General features: G+C 36.4%; 1 protein-coding gene across 1 annotated transcript in view; it reads left to right on the forward strand.

Annotated features, from left to right (window-relative positions):
* Positions 1 to 252: 252 nt before the first annotated feature.
* LOC134741026 (neuroligin-1-like) overlaps positions 253 to 15,907 on the forward strand; it is a 115,078-nt gene continuing 99,423 nt past the window's right edge. Inside the window, exon 1 of the mRNA XM_063673755.1 lies at positions 253 to 504. The gene's annotated coding sequence lies outside the window, so the exon portion shown is untranslated. The remainder of the gene's footprint in view (positions 505 to 15,907) is intronic.

Here is a 15,907-nt window from a genome sequence, read left to right on the forward strand (position 1 = left end):
CCGCAGCCGGCCACAGCCGAGCGACGCCGACCCAATCACACCGGACGATACACTTTCCCCGCGTAACATTCACCGCGTCAACACTAACAACCTCAAACCGTTACACTAACTGGAATTGCCCTAGTGTAACATCGCCTGAAACTGTTGAAAGTTTATCATACATCGTTGTATTAACTGATACAAGCAGATTTTTGTTAAAGTGATAACTTTATTTATGATAATACGAAATATTTATAATTGGACCATTTTATTAAAAAAAAAAAAAATGGTCTAAAGAGTTATGACCCACGATAAACTTAAGTAATCATATCATAATTTGTGAAGTGTTACGATGCGTAATATTTTAGTGCTTCAATATTAATATCTCAAGTGTTCGTGCCAGTGACTGAAAAAATAACTAAGCGTTGCTCACAAGTTCACGGGTCGTTAATTCAGTGGAGGAGAGAAACCGAAAAAAGAGGTCTTCGCGTCCGTTCATCGGAGTGATAAAATTTATGACAAACGGTAAGGAAGATAGAGATAAGGGTCGGGTACGTTATCGCGGGAGCGGTGGCGGCCGGTGTTTCACCGCGTGTCGATGGAGACTTGCGCTAATTATCGCAACTTGTGAGCACCCTCAGCGCGCTCTTATCAGCTGACGTGTATATACACGCTACGTGCTGCGTGCGAGCTCAGCTGAGCTGCTACGGCGTGCAGGGGACGAAGTCACAGTCTAGGATTTACCAGTATGCCATCTCCGCATCCTGCGGAATATAAATGCTGACTTTGAAAGAGGGTTATTAATGTTATTATCGTAGCACGTACTGTTATTTTGTCGAAACAAATAAATCACTCGTTGTGTAGGGCCCCAATTAAAGAGAGTCGACGGATATAAAAGGATGCAGCTAATAAATTTCTTGATTCCGGTTTATGATAGCTTCGCGCATAAAATATTTAATATAAGAGTAACTCACCAATGTACCTATAGTAGACCCTCTGCGCCGTAATAAGCATAAAAATACTAGACGGCCGCTAGGCACACCGGGTTCAAATTTGCGTATAGATTTATGAGCGTGTCGTGTGTCTCGTGGAGATATACGCGGCGTGCTCATCGCGAGCTTCGTGTGTAGCAGGGGTTGTTGACTTGACGTAGATTTGCGACTCTCAGGTGATCTCTAAATGTACACGACATTTGTATTAACTTTACATTCATATGTTATTAGTATTAGTTAACTAAGAAAATTTTGAGTCTTTTCCGCGAATAGCAACGAACGCTTTCATGTAAGTAGTAGTAGTACGTAGCTAATACAAAATAAGGCCACTTTTTATGTATTGTAATGTAAACAATGGATAAAGAAATTACGAATATCTTATTAAGAAGCACATTGAGAAAACCGCGATTCAACTTTTATAATTTCCATTCAACATTTGTGCTACAGTTGGGAAAGTTCGAACAATAGAAAGCAGCAGTCGTTAAGATAAAATAGGGTACCTCATTACTTTTTATAACTTTAACAAATAAAGAAAGAACTCCTGGGGAGCATAGAGTTTGCATCAACCGTGTTCTGCATGAGTATAAACATTATCTGCAGACGAAGCATGTCGACTGAACAAATCGCCCCGTGATGCGAGAAGTTAAATTTTGTGTGAAAATTACGAACGTATTTCTTACACCTCTGGTAAACGATAATATGTCGAGATAGCGGAGAGCCATGCCCGTCAAATCGGCGGCGACAACGGCGTAATTTAAAAATTTCTCGCCCGAAGTTGGTTGACCACCCCTGAATATGCCTTATTCAACCCTTTTGCATACAAAAAAACATGACTAGGGGATTTGTGATGAAACTAATGACAGAGCGAACCTAAACAATATTAAAATATGATTGCAAGAATTCCTGTGTTTCTAGTGTTTGCATAGGACTTTTTTGATATTGTGATGAAAGTATTTAGAACAGGATCGTATTGAGAGAATGCTAGTTCGATTGCATTATAAATCTTGGTATCTCTGACTCGTATTTAAGATCATTTCAAGCGTCAGCAATATCGGAGAAGGCGCAGCATTCGTTTCTTGCTTGTTATCAAATACGCGTCACCATAAGAATCGCTTTCAAATCGCTTTTAAGAGTCGCTTTGTAAGCAAGATTGCAACTCTTAATGAAGGTGCATCATCCTTTGAGCGTTGCATTGAATGGTACAAGCCTATGATTGTTAAACATGCTTAAATGCGTGTTTGAAATGAAAGATAATGTCATGTTTTCATAATAAAAAATATGATTCATTATGTTGGCATTTTTCTATTTGTTATGGATTTTTTTGTCATCAGATTTTTAATAAAATTTTGTAAATTTGAAGAGGTCCTCGTTCTGGGCGGAATAAATACGAAATCCTAATTTGGGACAAAATGTACCTATTTATATGATTGTCCGATTAGTTACCAAGATACCATATGTTATCGTAACTAAGCAACATTTTTAGTACATACGGTGAAATTGAGCTTATATTGTACAGAATAGTTAGGATACTCTATCTATCCACCAAATTGTATCAAAATCTGACACACTAAATTTTGAGGGTGAGGGATTATATATATAATCTCGTTTTGATATCATAGTGAAATCGACTAGTACCTACATTTTAAATAGGCTTCCTGTCATGTTGTAAGAAAACCATTAAAGGTGCCTTGACAAGCGGAATATTAGAGCTAAGGATCATTTTTCCACTTCAATTTTCCAACATGTGTATAGACTAAGTCATGAATTAACCGTCCCTACTAATATTATAAAGTAACTCTGGTTATTCTGTCTGTCTGTTACCTCTTTACGCTTAAACCGCTGAAACGTTTAGATGAAATTTGGTATGGAAATAGTTTGAGGCCCAGGGAAGGACATATTAAGGTAGTTTTTTATTAGCAATCATCATTCCACGCAGACAATGTCGCGGGCAGAAGCGAGTATGAAAATAAATAATGTGCACTCAACTCGTAGTACTATATAGTCGTACATGCTACGGAGCGTGCTACGCCGTAGCGTGCCTTCTTAGCACTTTGTTCTCGTAGCGCTTACAAGAGTCAACACTACAAAACACGCTTCTCTAATTAAATAGCAGGAGCTCGTGGTTCACCGAGGATTTTCTCGTATTCCTAAACGGCTGTAATCGCTGAGGTACATAAAAAAACTTCCAGGAGTTGATTCAGGTGGATTACAAGTTTCAACTCCTAAGGCTTTACTTATTCTCGTGTAGCAAAACTTCCCTAAAACTTTATCCAGCTTAAAAAGTTGCTTTTTATTTTATAATTAAACGCTTTTGTCGGTATTATACAATCGTTTGTGGGAATAATAAATCCGTTCCCTATAGGTTTTGTAACTTTATTCAGGTCGCGAAGTGGGTCGTAAGAAGGTGTTAAAGAGTGAATTGGCAAAAGGAGCGGATGAATGGAATATGCGAGCAGGTGCGCGTCAGCTCGCTGGTCCAATCGCGTCCGCGGTGAATAATGAATGAGTCCGGAGCGGGCGCGGGCGCGGGCGCGGGCATATCGCTCAGCGGTTCATCGCTGACGCGTCTCACTAACTCACACGCCCAATCATCGCCATTCCGTCGATACTCATTCATATTTAATGTTTATCCAACAAACAATGTGAACATTAATAATCAATCAGTCACAACAACTACAACTGACTGATAACGCTTTTGTATTTATATTGCCGACATCATATCCGAACAGATGGATGACGTTTTTTTGAATTTTTATTTAGGTAGTAGTTTGTGTTTTTGATGACGAGATAATATTGGAAATAAGTTAACTAACGAAATAATTAGTAACATTAATTTTAAGACAGACACACAGACAGACACACATTATTAAAATCTACATTAAGTGCCCCAGATATTTTAATTAAGCCCGGCGCCAACTGCGGCATGAAAAGTATGATTCTGCCCGATTCATATCTCAGTCTAGACGGTTAAATGTAAAAAAAAACGATATTCTCATTTAATTATCTTCTTCCGAAGTCGCAAATATAAAAAGGCATCGAAGAAGAAATTGTTCTAGTTTAGTTCGCATTTTGCTTGATCTTACGTATAGGTATTGAAATGACAGGCCATTCAGTAAAATCTTGGTAGTTGGTTTACCTGAACAAAAATAACAATTTACGAATTGTTTCTCTACATAATTTATGGTCGAGAGACTAACTAGACATATTTATTATTTAAAGAAATATATTTGTAACTATATTATACTCGTATTGTAATATATAGCTACCACAACTCTAAATCATAGCGCCAGAACATGTAAAATGTTTCGATTGTTTGGCATATACATTGTTTTTAATCTAGATAAACGAATTAAATATCTGTCTTTTAAATAAACGGATTTATTATGATTTATTTAAATACCTTTTATTATACTACGGCAAATCAAAAGAATGAGATATGGTTATAGTAGTCTATGTACTTATACATACCTAAAACGTATTGCACCGTAGCGTCGATACTTCTATAAGACGATCATAGCTAATACTAATGAAGTCTAGGCGGACAAAATCGCGAGCAGTGACATATAGGTATACCTACTTGTAATAATATTAGCAGTAGGTATATTATTAAAAACCGCAAACAGTAGGTATGTATAGTATATTTCTGTGCCATATTTGTGTTCTGTGTTTTGTACAATAAAGAGTTTATACATACATACATAATTATCAGTTAGCTCAGAATGATGAGCTGAAAGGGTACGCATTGCTAGAACGCCAAAAACATATATTATTACCACACAATCTGTAGTAGTAGGTATTCAGAATCAGCCGAATATAACTTAGTACACTTGATTTAAAACATTATAGAAGGTATCAAACAAATCAATATATGTATTTACAGTAACGCTTCACATGAATAGGAAACGAGTTATAAATGTTTATTTACTTACTCATAAACATCATGCTCTTTAAGTAGGTCTGTTGCTTTTTCCAAATGTAGTTTATTTCATACTAGCACAATCGGATTAAGTCTCACCTCGAAATCCTTCCAAAGATATGAAATTTGGTATGTATGTTGTTAATTAAAGGTCTCTTTTTTATATCCACACTATTTGAAATTTGGGGACCTCGAGGAATCGCAGCCATCTTGGAAAATGTGTACCATCCTGGAGAAATTTGCGTTTTACTCTAAATATACGTTCTCTATGAAAATATGGTGTATAAGGCAACATTAAAGCTTAATAAATTCTACACGAAAAAGTCCTAGATATCTTTGCGGAAAAAATACATCTTGTTATAGAAGATAATAGCTGAATCCAGATTTAGCGCTTATATTCTTTCAGGGGATATTCTTTTAATATGAAACTTGGAGGAATATGAATTCCACTTTTGTCTATACATTTGTATACGTTCTACTCCAATATCAACATTTTACTCGACTGCGACTGCGAATCTGTTCCAGTAATTATAATGTAAGGTAGAGATAATTAACGATTACGCGTGCTCACCATACTTTTAACTTCACTTAGTAATTTGATTTGAAAACGGGACCTTATTACTAAAACTCCGCTGTCCGTCTGGCCAGATGGCACCAGGCTGTATCTCAAGAACCGTGAACTCTGGTCAGGATATAGCCTCTCTCATTCCTTGTCTGGTCATTTGGCGATACCCATACCCAGGTCCACTTCTTACTATGTTTCTTTTTATAGCTGTTCATTATTTTGAGATTGTAGGTAAAGGCTAGGTTTATCAAGCGTTTTCGTTGTCATTCCTTTCTCCAGTGCTGAATTTACCAATGACTGCATTTTCTATTTTGTCGATTGTCTGGTTTCCACCATTTTCTTGACTTTTCTTGCCTATTTTGCTATTAGTCTACCATGACAATAATGTTTTTATAAGCAGTTTCTAGTGTAGTTAAAAGTTGCCGGTAGAACTCATCTTCTTTAGGGTTTCGTACCCAAAGGGTAAAAACGGGACCCTATTACTAAGACTCAGCTGTCCGTTCGTCCGTCTGTCACCAGGCTGTATTTTATTAATCGTGATAGCTAGACACATGAAATTTTCACAGATGATGTATGTCTGTTGCCGTTACAACAAATACTAAAAAGTACGGTACTTCGGTGGGCGAGTCCGACTCGCGCTTGTCCGGTTGTTCTCTTAATTATATCACATTTATAACGACTGTAAAAATCTTTTTAATACAGTTGCTCAAAAAGTGCTACTTTACGTGGCTGTTTAGCGTGCGGAAAGTTGGTTTTCGCGAACTAGTGCTATTTACTTTTCCATTTTTTTTAAATTTATACTTGTTCCAATTCATGACTACTTATTGATGAGTGTTAATATTAGTTGCCTTTAAACGTCGTAATAAACATAAAAACCTACTCCTAATGTAAGAATACGAACAATATACATATTTCATATTTTATTACTTTACCTCTTCATCATTATAAGAATTATAACACGTTTATTTTTTAATGTTGAAAAACCGTTCTTAATAAGTTGTCTGAATGGAACGGAACGCCTGTCAAAGAAGAGGCGTTTTTTCTTACTGCAAGAATGTTTTAAGTTTCCAAAGGCAACATTCGATATTGTTTTTTGTAAATATACGATACACAAATAATCGTAAATAACGATATTTAGGTAATAATAGTACACTGTTTTATATTTACAATTAACTCCTAATGTAGATAGAGAAAGCCAATTATAGGAACTTACAGGTAGTGACATAATATTAAACTAATATCATTACATATTAGACAAACATTACAATTGTTTATGTCTAATAGAACATGCATTTAAAAAAAAAAACCTGTCATTGAAGTGGGTTCAATAATAATAACAAAATCCATTCTAGTCAAATAAAAGCGAAAAAAACACCTCTTCACAATGTCAATGATGTCACAGAATTAATAATATAAAAGTTTCGAATTCCTTACTTGTTGTTTTTCTTATTTTTTCGCAACTATATTAAAAAACGTCGTTCGATACACGTGCGAAAATGTCATTCTTCACTCGTCCCGAGTCTTGCCACTCGCCTACGATCTTTTTGATACCAAATACATATATGTAAAATAATACTGCTTGCACTTGGCGGGCCATAATTCTGTAACTTAATTATATAAAACAAAGTTTTATTCTATTCCATTCTATTCTATTCTATTCTGTTCTGTTCTGTTCTGTTCTGTTCTGTTCTGTTCTGTTCTGTTCTGTTCTGTTCTGTTCTGTTCTGTTCTATTCCTATTCTATTATATTATATTATATTATATTATATTATATTATATTATATTATATTATATTATATTATATTATATTATATTATATTATATTATATTATATTATATTATATTATATTATATTATATTATATTATATTATATTATATTATATTATATTATATTATATTATATTATATTATATTATATTATATTATATTATATTATATTATATTATATTATATTATATTATATTATATTCTATTCTGTTCTGTTCTGTTCTGTTCTGTTCTGTTCTGTTCTGTTCTGTTCTGTTCTGTTCTATTCTGTTCTGTTCTGTTGTGTTCTGTTCTGTTCTGTTCTGTTCTGTTCTGTTCTGTTCTATTCTATTCTATTCTATTCTATTCTATTCTATTCTATTTTATTCCTATTCTATTCTATTCTATTCTGTTCTGTTCTATTCTGTTCTATTCTGTTCTATTCTGTTCTATTCTGTTCTATTCTATTCTATTCTATTCTGTTCTGTTCTGTTCTGTTCTGTTCTGTTCTGTTCTGTTCTGTTCTGTTCTGTTCTGTTCTGTTCTGTTCTGTTCTGTTCTGTTCTGTTCTGTTCTGTTCTGTTCTGTTCTGTTCTGTTCTGTTCTGTTCTGTTCTGTTCTGTTCTGTTCTGTTCTGTTCTGTTCTGTTCTGTTCTGTTCTGTTCTGTTCTGTTCTGTTCTGTTCTGTTCTGTTCTGTTCTGTTCTGTTCTGTTCTGTTCTGTTCTGTTCTGTTCTGTTCTGTTCTGTTCTGTTCTGTTCTGTTCTGTTCTGTTCTGTTCTGTTCTGTTCTGTTCTGTTCTGTTCTGTTCTGTTCTGTTCTGTTCTGTTCTGTTCTGTTCTGTTCTGTTCTGTTCTGTTCTGTTCTGTTCTGTTCTGTTCTGTTCTGTTCTGTTCTGTTCTGTTCTGTTCTGTTCTGTTCTGTTCTGTTCTGTTCTGTTCTGTTCTGTTCTGTTCTGTTCTGTTCTGTTCTGTTCTGTTCTGTTCTGTTCTGTTCTGTTCTGTTCTGTTCTGTTCTGTTCTGTTCTGTTCTGTTCTGTTCTGTTCTGTTCTGTTCTGTTCTGTTCTGTTCTGTTCTGTTCTGTTCTGTTCTGTTCTGTTCTATTCTATTCTATTCTATTCTATTCTATTCTATTCTATTCTATTCTATTCTATTCTATTCTATTCTATTCTATTCTATTCTATTCTATTCTATTCTATTCTATTCTATTCTATTCTATTCTATTCTATTCTATTCTATTCTATTCTATTCTATTCTATTCTATTCTATTCTATTCTATTCTATTCTATTCTATTCTATTCTATTCTATTCTATTCTATTCTATTCTATTCTATTCTATTCTATTCTATTCTATTCTATTCTATTCTATTCTATTCTATTCTATTCTATTCTATTCTATTCTATTCTATTATATTCTATTCTATTCTATTCTATTCTATTCTATTCTATTCTCGGCTCGGCTCGTGGCAAGATATCTCGGTACTCGTGAAGTAATGACATACTTTCCGCACTAGCATCGAAATGTACTATTATGCACATGTTGTATACGTTTCTTTAGTACATGGCCTTATTAGAAACTGATTTATGCATACGAGTCATAGATTTTTGACGAGTCTGCCTTTGAGTCATCTCGTTTCTATGTATGAAAAAATATTGCTTAACTTGACTTAATTAAACTTGTAGAAAATTCAATTAGCTTTCGTTTTGTGTAAGTAGTCATGTCGCTAAGATGCAAAGTTTCTAAGATATGTGCAATACTGATTTAAGTATTTAAGTTTATGTGAAATCAAATGGGACCTTCTAACCCCTTTCTCCCCCTCGGTTCAAGGGCTACGGCGGGGCACTTTTGATACATATTATGTTCACCTCCAAAAATTGTGTTCTAAGTATTTCCCTCTATACCTACCTTCTTGTTGCTTGGCCTATACGGTGTTCTAGCACTATTATAAACGGTTACAGAGCTAAGCTGTTAATGGATATATAGCCTATCGGTGTACAAATATACATGTAAAAACAGATGACATGATAGGCAGCGTCCGGTCCGGAACGGACGGGTAACAAATTGTGGTGGCGGGGCAGGTGCGTGCCGGCCGCACTGTCACTCACCTTGAGAAATGCACCCTTCAAGATCCCTCTCCAACCTAAATAATTACTCCTACGTCAGCAGTGGACCTACACTCGAACGCCAATTTAATATGTATATTTGTTTGTGATGTGATATGATATAATATAACTCAGGCCGCATTCGAACTTCAAAACCAAACTTGATTCGATATTGATTTGACATTATAAAATATTCTCGCTCGGATATATGTACCGTGTATAAGTGCGAAGCGAACGCAATGCACTAAGAATATTATCAGTTTGTAGTCAAATTAAGACGCATTTTTAAAGTTACAATGCGTTGTGTTGAAGATAAGTTAAAATACGTTTTCTGCATATCGTAACTGAAAACAGTTGTTTTGTATAACAATGCCAATGTATGTAGTTCTGAAATGCTAGACTTATACCTACTTAACAATAGACAAAGGATTAGCCGTTCGGGGCCAGCTAGGAATCGAAATACTATAGCAATCGAGTAAAATTATAAAGAGAGTGACCTAAACAAGAAACAGAGTAAGAGTACCCAAACGCCTTCCAGAAGGCCGACGAACCGCAGAGGTAGAGGCAGGCCCAAGCTCAGATCGTTCGACGGTGTATACTAGGATATTAGGACCTTAGAAGTCAAAAATTGGAGAAGGAAAGCCACGAATAGTTCCGACTGGAGAGATTTGCTTGACCAGGCCAAGGCCCACCCGCGGCTGTAATGCCTCAGACGATGATGATAAACTAAACGAGAATCTTTTGCAATTATTAATATTATATTATTTAAAGAGCGACAATAGTTGGCAAAAAAAACTATACTCATCCTTTTCTTTTGGGTTGAAGAGGCGAGATGGCGGGAGCGCGTTTTCTTTCAGATTGTCGGGTTTATGAATAAAAATCATATTCCTGAAATACGGGGCACAGTTTTGTATTGAATAAAATATAAGTATTTTTTTTGTACGTACAAAAAAGATTACACGTTGCCCCTCCTCCCTGAATATTATATTGCGATTCATTCCAGTCACGCTTGTCGGTGCTGTTTATTCACATTCGCTTTGGTGGAGGAAAATAATGAAGAAACTCCTTCCATCTACCCGGCTACCCAACCCATCGTTTTTAAGTAATTTTTAAGTTAGAAAACCGGACAAGTGCGAGTCGGACTCGCCCACCGAGGGTTCCGTACATTTCAGTATTTATTGTTATAGCGGCAGCAGAAATACATCATCTGTGAAACTTTCAACTGTCTAGCTGTCACGGTTGATGAGATATAGCCTTGTGACAGACGGCCGAACGGACAACGGAGTCTTAGTAATAGGGTCCCGTTTTTACCCTTTGCTGGGTACAGAACCCTAAAGAACACAAAACATACCGACAAAATACATAAGGATAATCCAACAAATATATAAAAATTCAACAGCTAAAATACGAATAGAAAGAGATGGTCAACTATTTAACATGCTGAAAGGAGTGAAGAAGGGAGACCCCTTATCACCTAACCTGTTTTCTTGGCAGGTGGCTGGAGCTAAGGGCAACCAGACAAAACGTCTGCACAGAAAGGCTAGCAGTAAGTAAGCAGTAAACTAGACCAAATTATTTGTCAGTTAGGATAAAGTGTTTAAGTTTGGACCTGGCGTCTGGCTTGGAGGCTAATTTGACATGATTTCATGTTAACTCGTGACTTATGTCAGTTGCTATGAGTTACGAAGAGTAATTTTACATTTGCGGCAGTGTATTAATCACCTAAATATGATAGTTGTTATGGGACATATAAATTATACAGATTTGTGGCCGCCTTCGAGTTTGTTAACGGATTCACCGAAAAGGGTCTTATCCTAATTTCTCTGAATATGTTTAATATTCATTACACTTAAGATGGCTGATTGGACTTTAATACAATGACCTCAAACTATTTTTGTCCTTAGGAGCCAATTCAAACTTACATTTTGACATCAAAATTATATCTAAATGATGTCATTTTTTCTTCATTTGCCCGTGCGTCTCGCTTTGACCAATATTTGTACAAACAAGTACGAGCGAAATGCACGCGCAAATGGTAACAAAATAACATCATTTTGATGTCGGAATGCAATTTCGAATTGGCCTCTAGGTTTGCCTTTGATTTGAAATTGAACTCACTCCCGATGAATGAATGAATGAATATGTATTTATTGCCAAAACAGCGAATACAGAAAACACAATATCAAAAAAGTTACTAAACGTTATACCTATAATCTATAATCTTAACCTAATATCTGTAACTTAATAACTAAACATTTGCTGTGACAAATGGACGAAAGTACCTATACAACGGTTATAACGTTAAAAATATATGTATTATCATTTAATTTAGCTTTTAATACCTTGAAGTATCTCTGTTTTTTTTCCCTACAATAGTTTCTCTTGCCCCATGGTTTCTCTTATCCCACCTAACCATAAGACATACATATAGATATATTAGGTATATACCCGAGTGCGGATGTTAGTTCGCTACCCGCTAGTTAAATCTAGCTCTCATGTTTACAAGTCTCCCACACTGTCCATAACAACCTACTCTACTTGCCTTAGCACCGGAGGAACGCAAGTGTATACAAAGCCCCATTTAGACAATATCGAATATTGCATGCGAACTTGAACAGTCTAAATGGGGCTCCATGCAAACCCGGTGTCGACGAGACGCATGAATTATTATGGCAGGGGCGGCAGCGGGTCAGCTAATTGATTCTTGAACTTTACACTCACAGTCTCTTTGCCTTCGCACAGTGAACCGGACAGTCCGACTGACAGCCTAATAGAAAAGTTTCTCTACCTACTTACGGTTCTTTAGTTATTTGCTACCACGACCATGACCTTTAGTAGTGAATTATTTAACAGTACTTATAGTAAAAGGCAAAGTTAAGGCCTCACATATAACTTTAACGACCTTGTGCAAATAAAAGAGATCTCTGAAGCATTGCATATATTATGATCAGATTTATATTTGAGGAGCGATACGCAACTTTGGCAGCTGGCATTAACAGTGGCATTGCCACCAGTTGTCAAGCTTTTCCATGGTATATAATTTAGAGGTGATTTTGACTCCCGCCGCCATCTTGGTCGGAGTCACCACGTTTTCGCATCTTAGGTACTTACTTACAGGCTAATTCGAGTTTTATTTATTCGATCTCTTTTCGATATGATACTGATCTGTCAGTATCAAAAGTGACGTTTTTGGTACAAAACCAATACAAAACAATACAATAACAAAAACAATATAAAAGGTAATCACGGTCCATATCCCGAACAATATAAGTCTTTATTAACTTGTTTCTAATAATTCTATTGGTGCTCTCGATATCTCACCGATTTAGGCTTTTGCCATTTGGCTACGGAGCCCTAAAAACTCTTTGAACACACAACAGCCTTTCTGTAAAATGGCTCCATCGAAACCGTCGATGATTTCGCCAACATCAAAGTGAGAAGAGAACTAGCCTAAATCGGTGAGATATCGAGAGCACCAATAGAATTATTAGAAACAAGTTAATAAAGACTTATATTGTCCGGGATATGGACCGTGATTACCTTTTATATTGTTTTTGTTATTGTATTGTTTTATATTGGTTTTGTATTCGTCATGTCTGTCAGTCCGTATGTCAGTGTCACAACCACTTTTTTCCGAAACTATAAGAACTATACTGTTGAAACTTGGTAAGTAGATGTATTCTGTGAACCGCATTAAGATTTTCACACAAAAAAAAACAATACATTTTGGGGGTTCCCCATACTTAGAACTGAAACTCAAAAATTTTGTTTTCATCAAACCCATATACGTGCGGGATATCTTGGATAGGTTTTCAAAAATGATATTGAGGTTTCTAATAAAAAAAAAACTAAACTGAATAATTTGTGCCAGAGACACTTCCAAAGTGGTAAAAAGTGTCCCCCCCCTGTAACTTCTAAAATAAGAGAATGATAAAACTAAAAAAAATATATGTACATTACCATGCAAACTTCCACCGAAAATTGGTTTGAACGAGATCTAGTAAGTAGTTTTTTTTATACGTCATAAATCGTAAACCGCAATTTACCATTCATTCAATCAACTCGAATATAAAAAAGTACGGAACTTCAGTGCGCGAGTCCGACTCGCACTTGGCCGGTTTTTTATTATTATTTGTTTTACATGGGTTTTTGTATTAATTCATTATTAAGAAGCCTTAGTTTTGTTTCGAACTCTTAAGAGGTCCGAAAGACATATTGCCATATAATTTATTTGCAACATTGTACACTGTAATTGACAAAGTGGTTGTTACGCGTTTTACAGGACAGAAACAGGCTGGAAGTGGGCTGGAAGCGTCCGCATGCCACATTACTCTAACGCGAGGTACTTGACATAATTAGTGCTTACCATGCCTACAGTGAGATATGACGACAACCGCGGCATGCGGCCAGTATGAATCAATTATAGTGCTTGAATACAGCAATTCGTAATAGGATATTTTGCAACTCCCTCTCGTTAAATCATATCAGATATAATAATATATTATATAACAGCACCATAATTGTTCTGTGGCTTGTACTTACAACTATACTGATTTCTTGCCAAATATGTAGAAGTTTCTTGTTCATGCGTGAACATTAATCGTCAATAAGTTGACGATTAATATTAGCTTCACTATTTGAGCAGGGCATTAATTTTTTTTTATACCACGTAGGTGGCAATCAAGCATACGGCCCGCCTGATGGTAAGCAGTTACCGTAGCCTATGGACGCCTGCAACACCGGAGATATTACACGCGCGTTGCCGACCCTTTAAAAACCTGTACACTCCTTTTTTGAAGAACCCCATACTGTAGCCCCTCGGGAGAACCTCGGCAGGGAGCTCATTCCACAGCCGAAGCGTACGCGGGAGGAAATTCCTCTTAAACCGCACAGTACGCGACCATTTAGGTGCTAGGCTGTGAGGATGAACACCCTGCCGATGGCGAGCGGTGCGGTGATAGAAAGCGGCCGTTGGCATCATGTCAAACAATTCTTCAGATTACAGCCCATTGTACAAGCGGTAGAACACACACAAGGAGACGAAGTCTCTCCTTAGACTTAAAGGTTCAATACCGCTTGTGAGTTCAATACCCATTCTAAAAACACGTAACAATTTACCTGACCATGTTATGCCTAGTACTTGATTCTAAAGGTTTTCGGAAGTCGTAGCTTAGACTGTAAAGGTATATAAGAGTTTTGAATGATTCACGGTTAGTTTCACTAGACTTATATTGACCGGGATATAGACCGTGATTACCTTTTGTATTATTTGTGAACATGATGCATGTAACTGCGTCGAAATGTCGGGAGCTCACAAATAATACAAAAGGTAATCACGGTCTATATCCCGGTCAATATAAGTCTAAGGTATATAAGATTCGGGTTACAGAACAGACAAAGGAGGTTTTAGCTTGAGTCTGAACGTCATTTTACATGAGAACCACCCGTGTATGGAGGGTAGAGGTAAGGAGAACAATCTACGTGTCTGAAAAGTGTCCATCAAAAAACTTACATAAGTGGTGCCAGTGCCACAATACATCGCGAACAAATTTTTGAGTGATACAAAATTACAAATCACTGACAGCGCACTTCACTCCGTCAATCACGTCTAAGTACATGTCATGTCCTTGTGCTACCCTAGCGCCACCGGAGTGGTTTTGAACTATTATTTACAGCTGCCAGCTGGACACTTTAGCAACAGTTCTTCCATAAGAGATTGTTCTCCTGAGTACTTTTGACAATTATTTGTCGTAGCTAGCTAGTAAGTTGACTAGTATATTAAAAAGCCATCAGATATCAAAGACTATAAAGATACTTAATAATACATTAGAATTAGACCAAGAAAAGTCTGCAGAGATTTTGACAGCACACGCAGTGCCAGTGTTATTTATACGGCATAATTTCATAGAAGTTTGACGTTTAAAATAACACCTGTACTGCGTGTGCTGTCAAAGTCTCTGCAGACTTGTCTTGGTTTGACTCTAATATATTTAGCGATAGGAACGTATGCTAAATATACTAGGGGCGGCGCGCTAAACGAATATGTAGGATAAGTTGAAGCTTATTTTTGGTAACTTTTTCTTACAGTGGTAATCATTACTGAGTTAAGTTCACTTCAAAATTGGTAAGCCATTATGAAAAGAGTTTTACAGAACTAGCCAAGGTACTCTTGATATCGGCATGACTCATTGGTCATTGTATTGTATTACATTTTTCAAAATAATGTGCTAGTTTAATGTTTTACTTTGCGTCCTTGCTATAAGTACTGCACCAAATGGCAAAAAAATTGACACTGGCAATAGCGTGGTGACCCGGGTGACGACGCAAGCATTACGATTATGATAACGCTTAGCCCTAGCGCTAATCAGATCGATAATAGAAAACAATTTAAACATTTTGGCGCCCCATTAAGAGACGATAAAGTATTTTATTTAAGAAAAAAAAACCTACTTCGCCGCCCCTGCAGCCTGCCGCCCCGGGCCATGGTCCCCTTGGCCCTAGGGTAACTACGCCCCTGATAGAAAACGCTAATCATAAGTGAAATAATGTATGGAAATAAATACGTGACTTTTTGTTGCATCTGCCATCCCGAAATATTTTTTCTTT

Source organism: Cydia strobilella, chromosome 4, assembly GCF_947568885.1.
Source record: "Cydia strobilella chromosome 4, ilCydStro3.1, whole genome shotgun sequence".
In the NCBI taxonomy this organism is placed as follows: domain Eukaryota; kingdom Metazoa; phylum Arthropoda; class Insecta; order Lepidoptera; family Tortricidae; genus Cydia; species Cydia strobilella.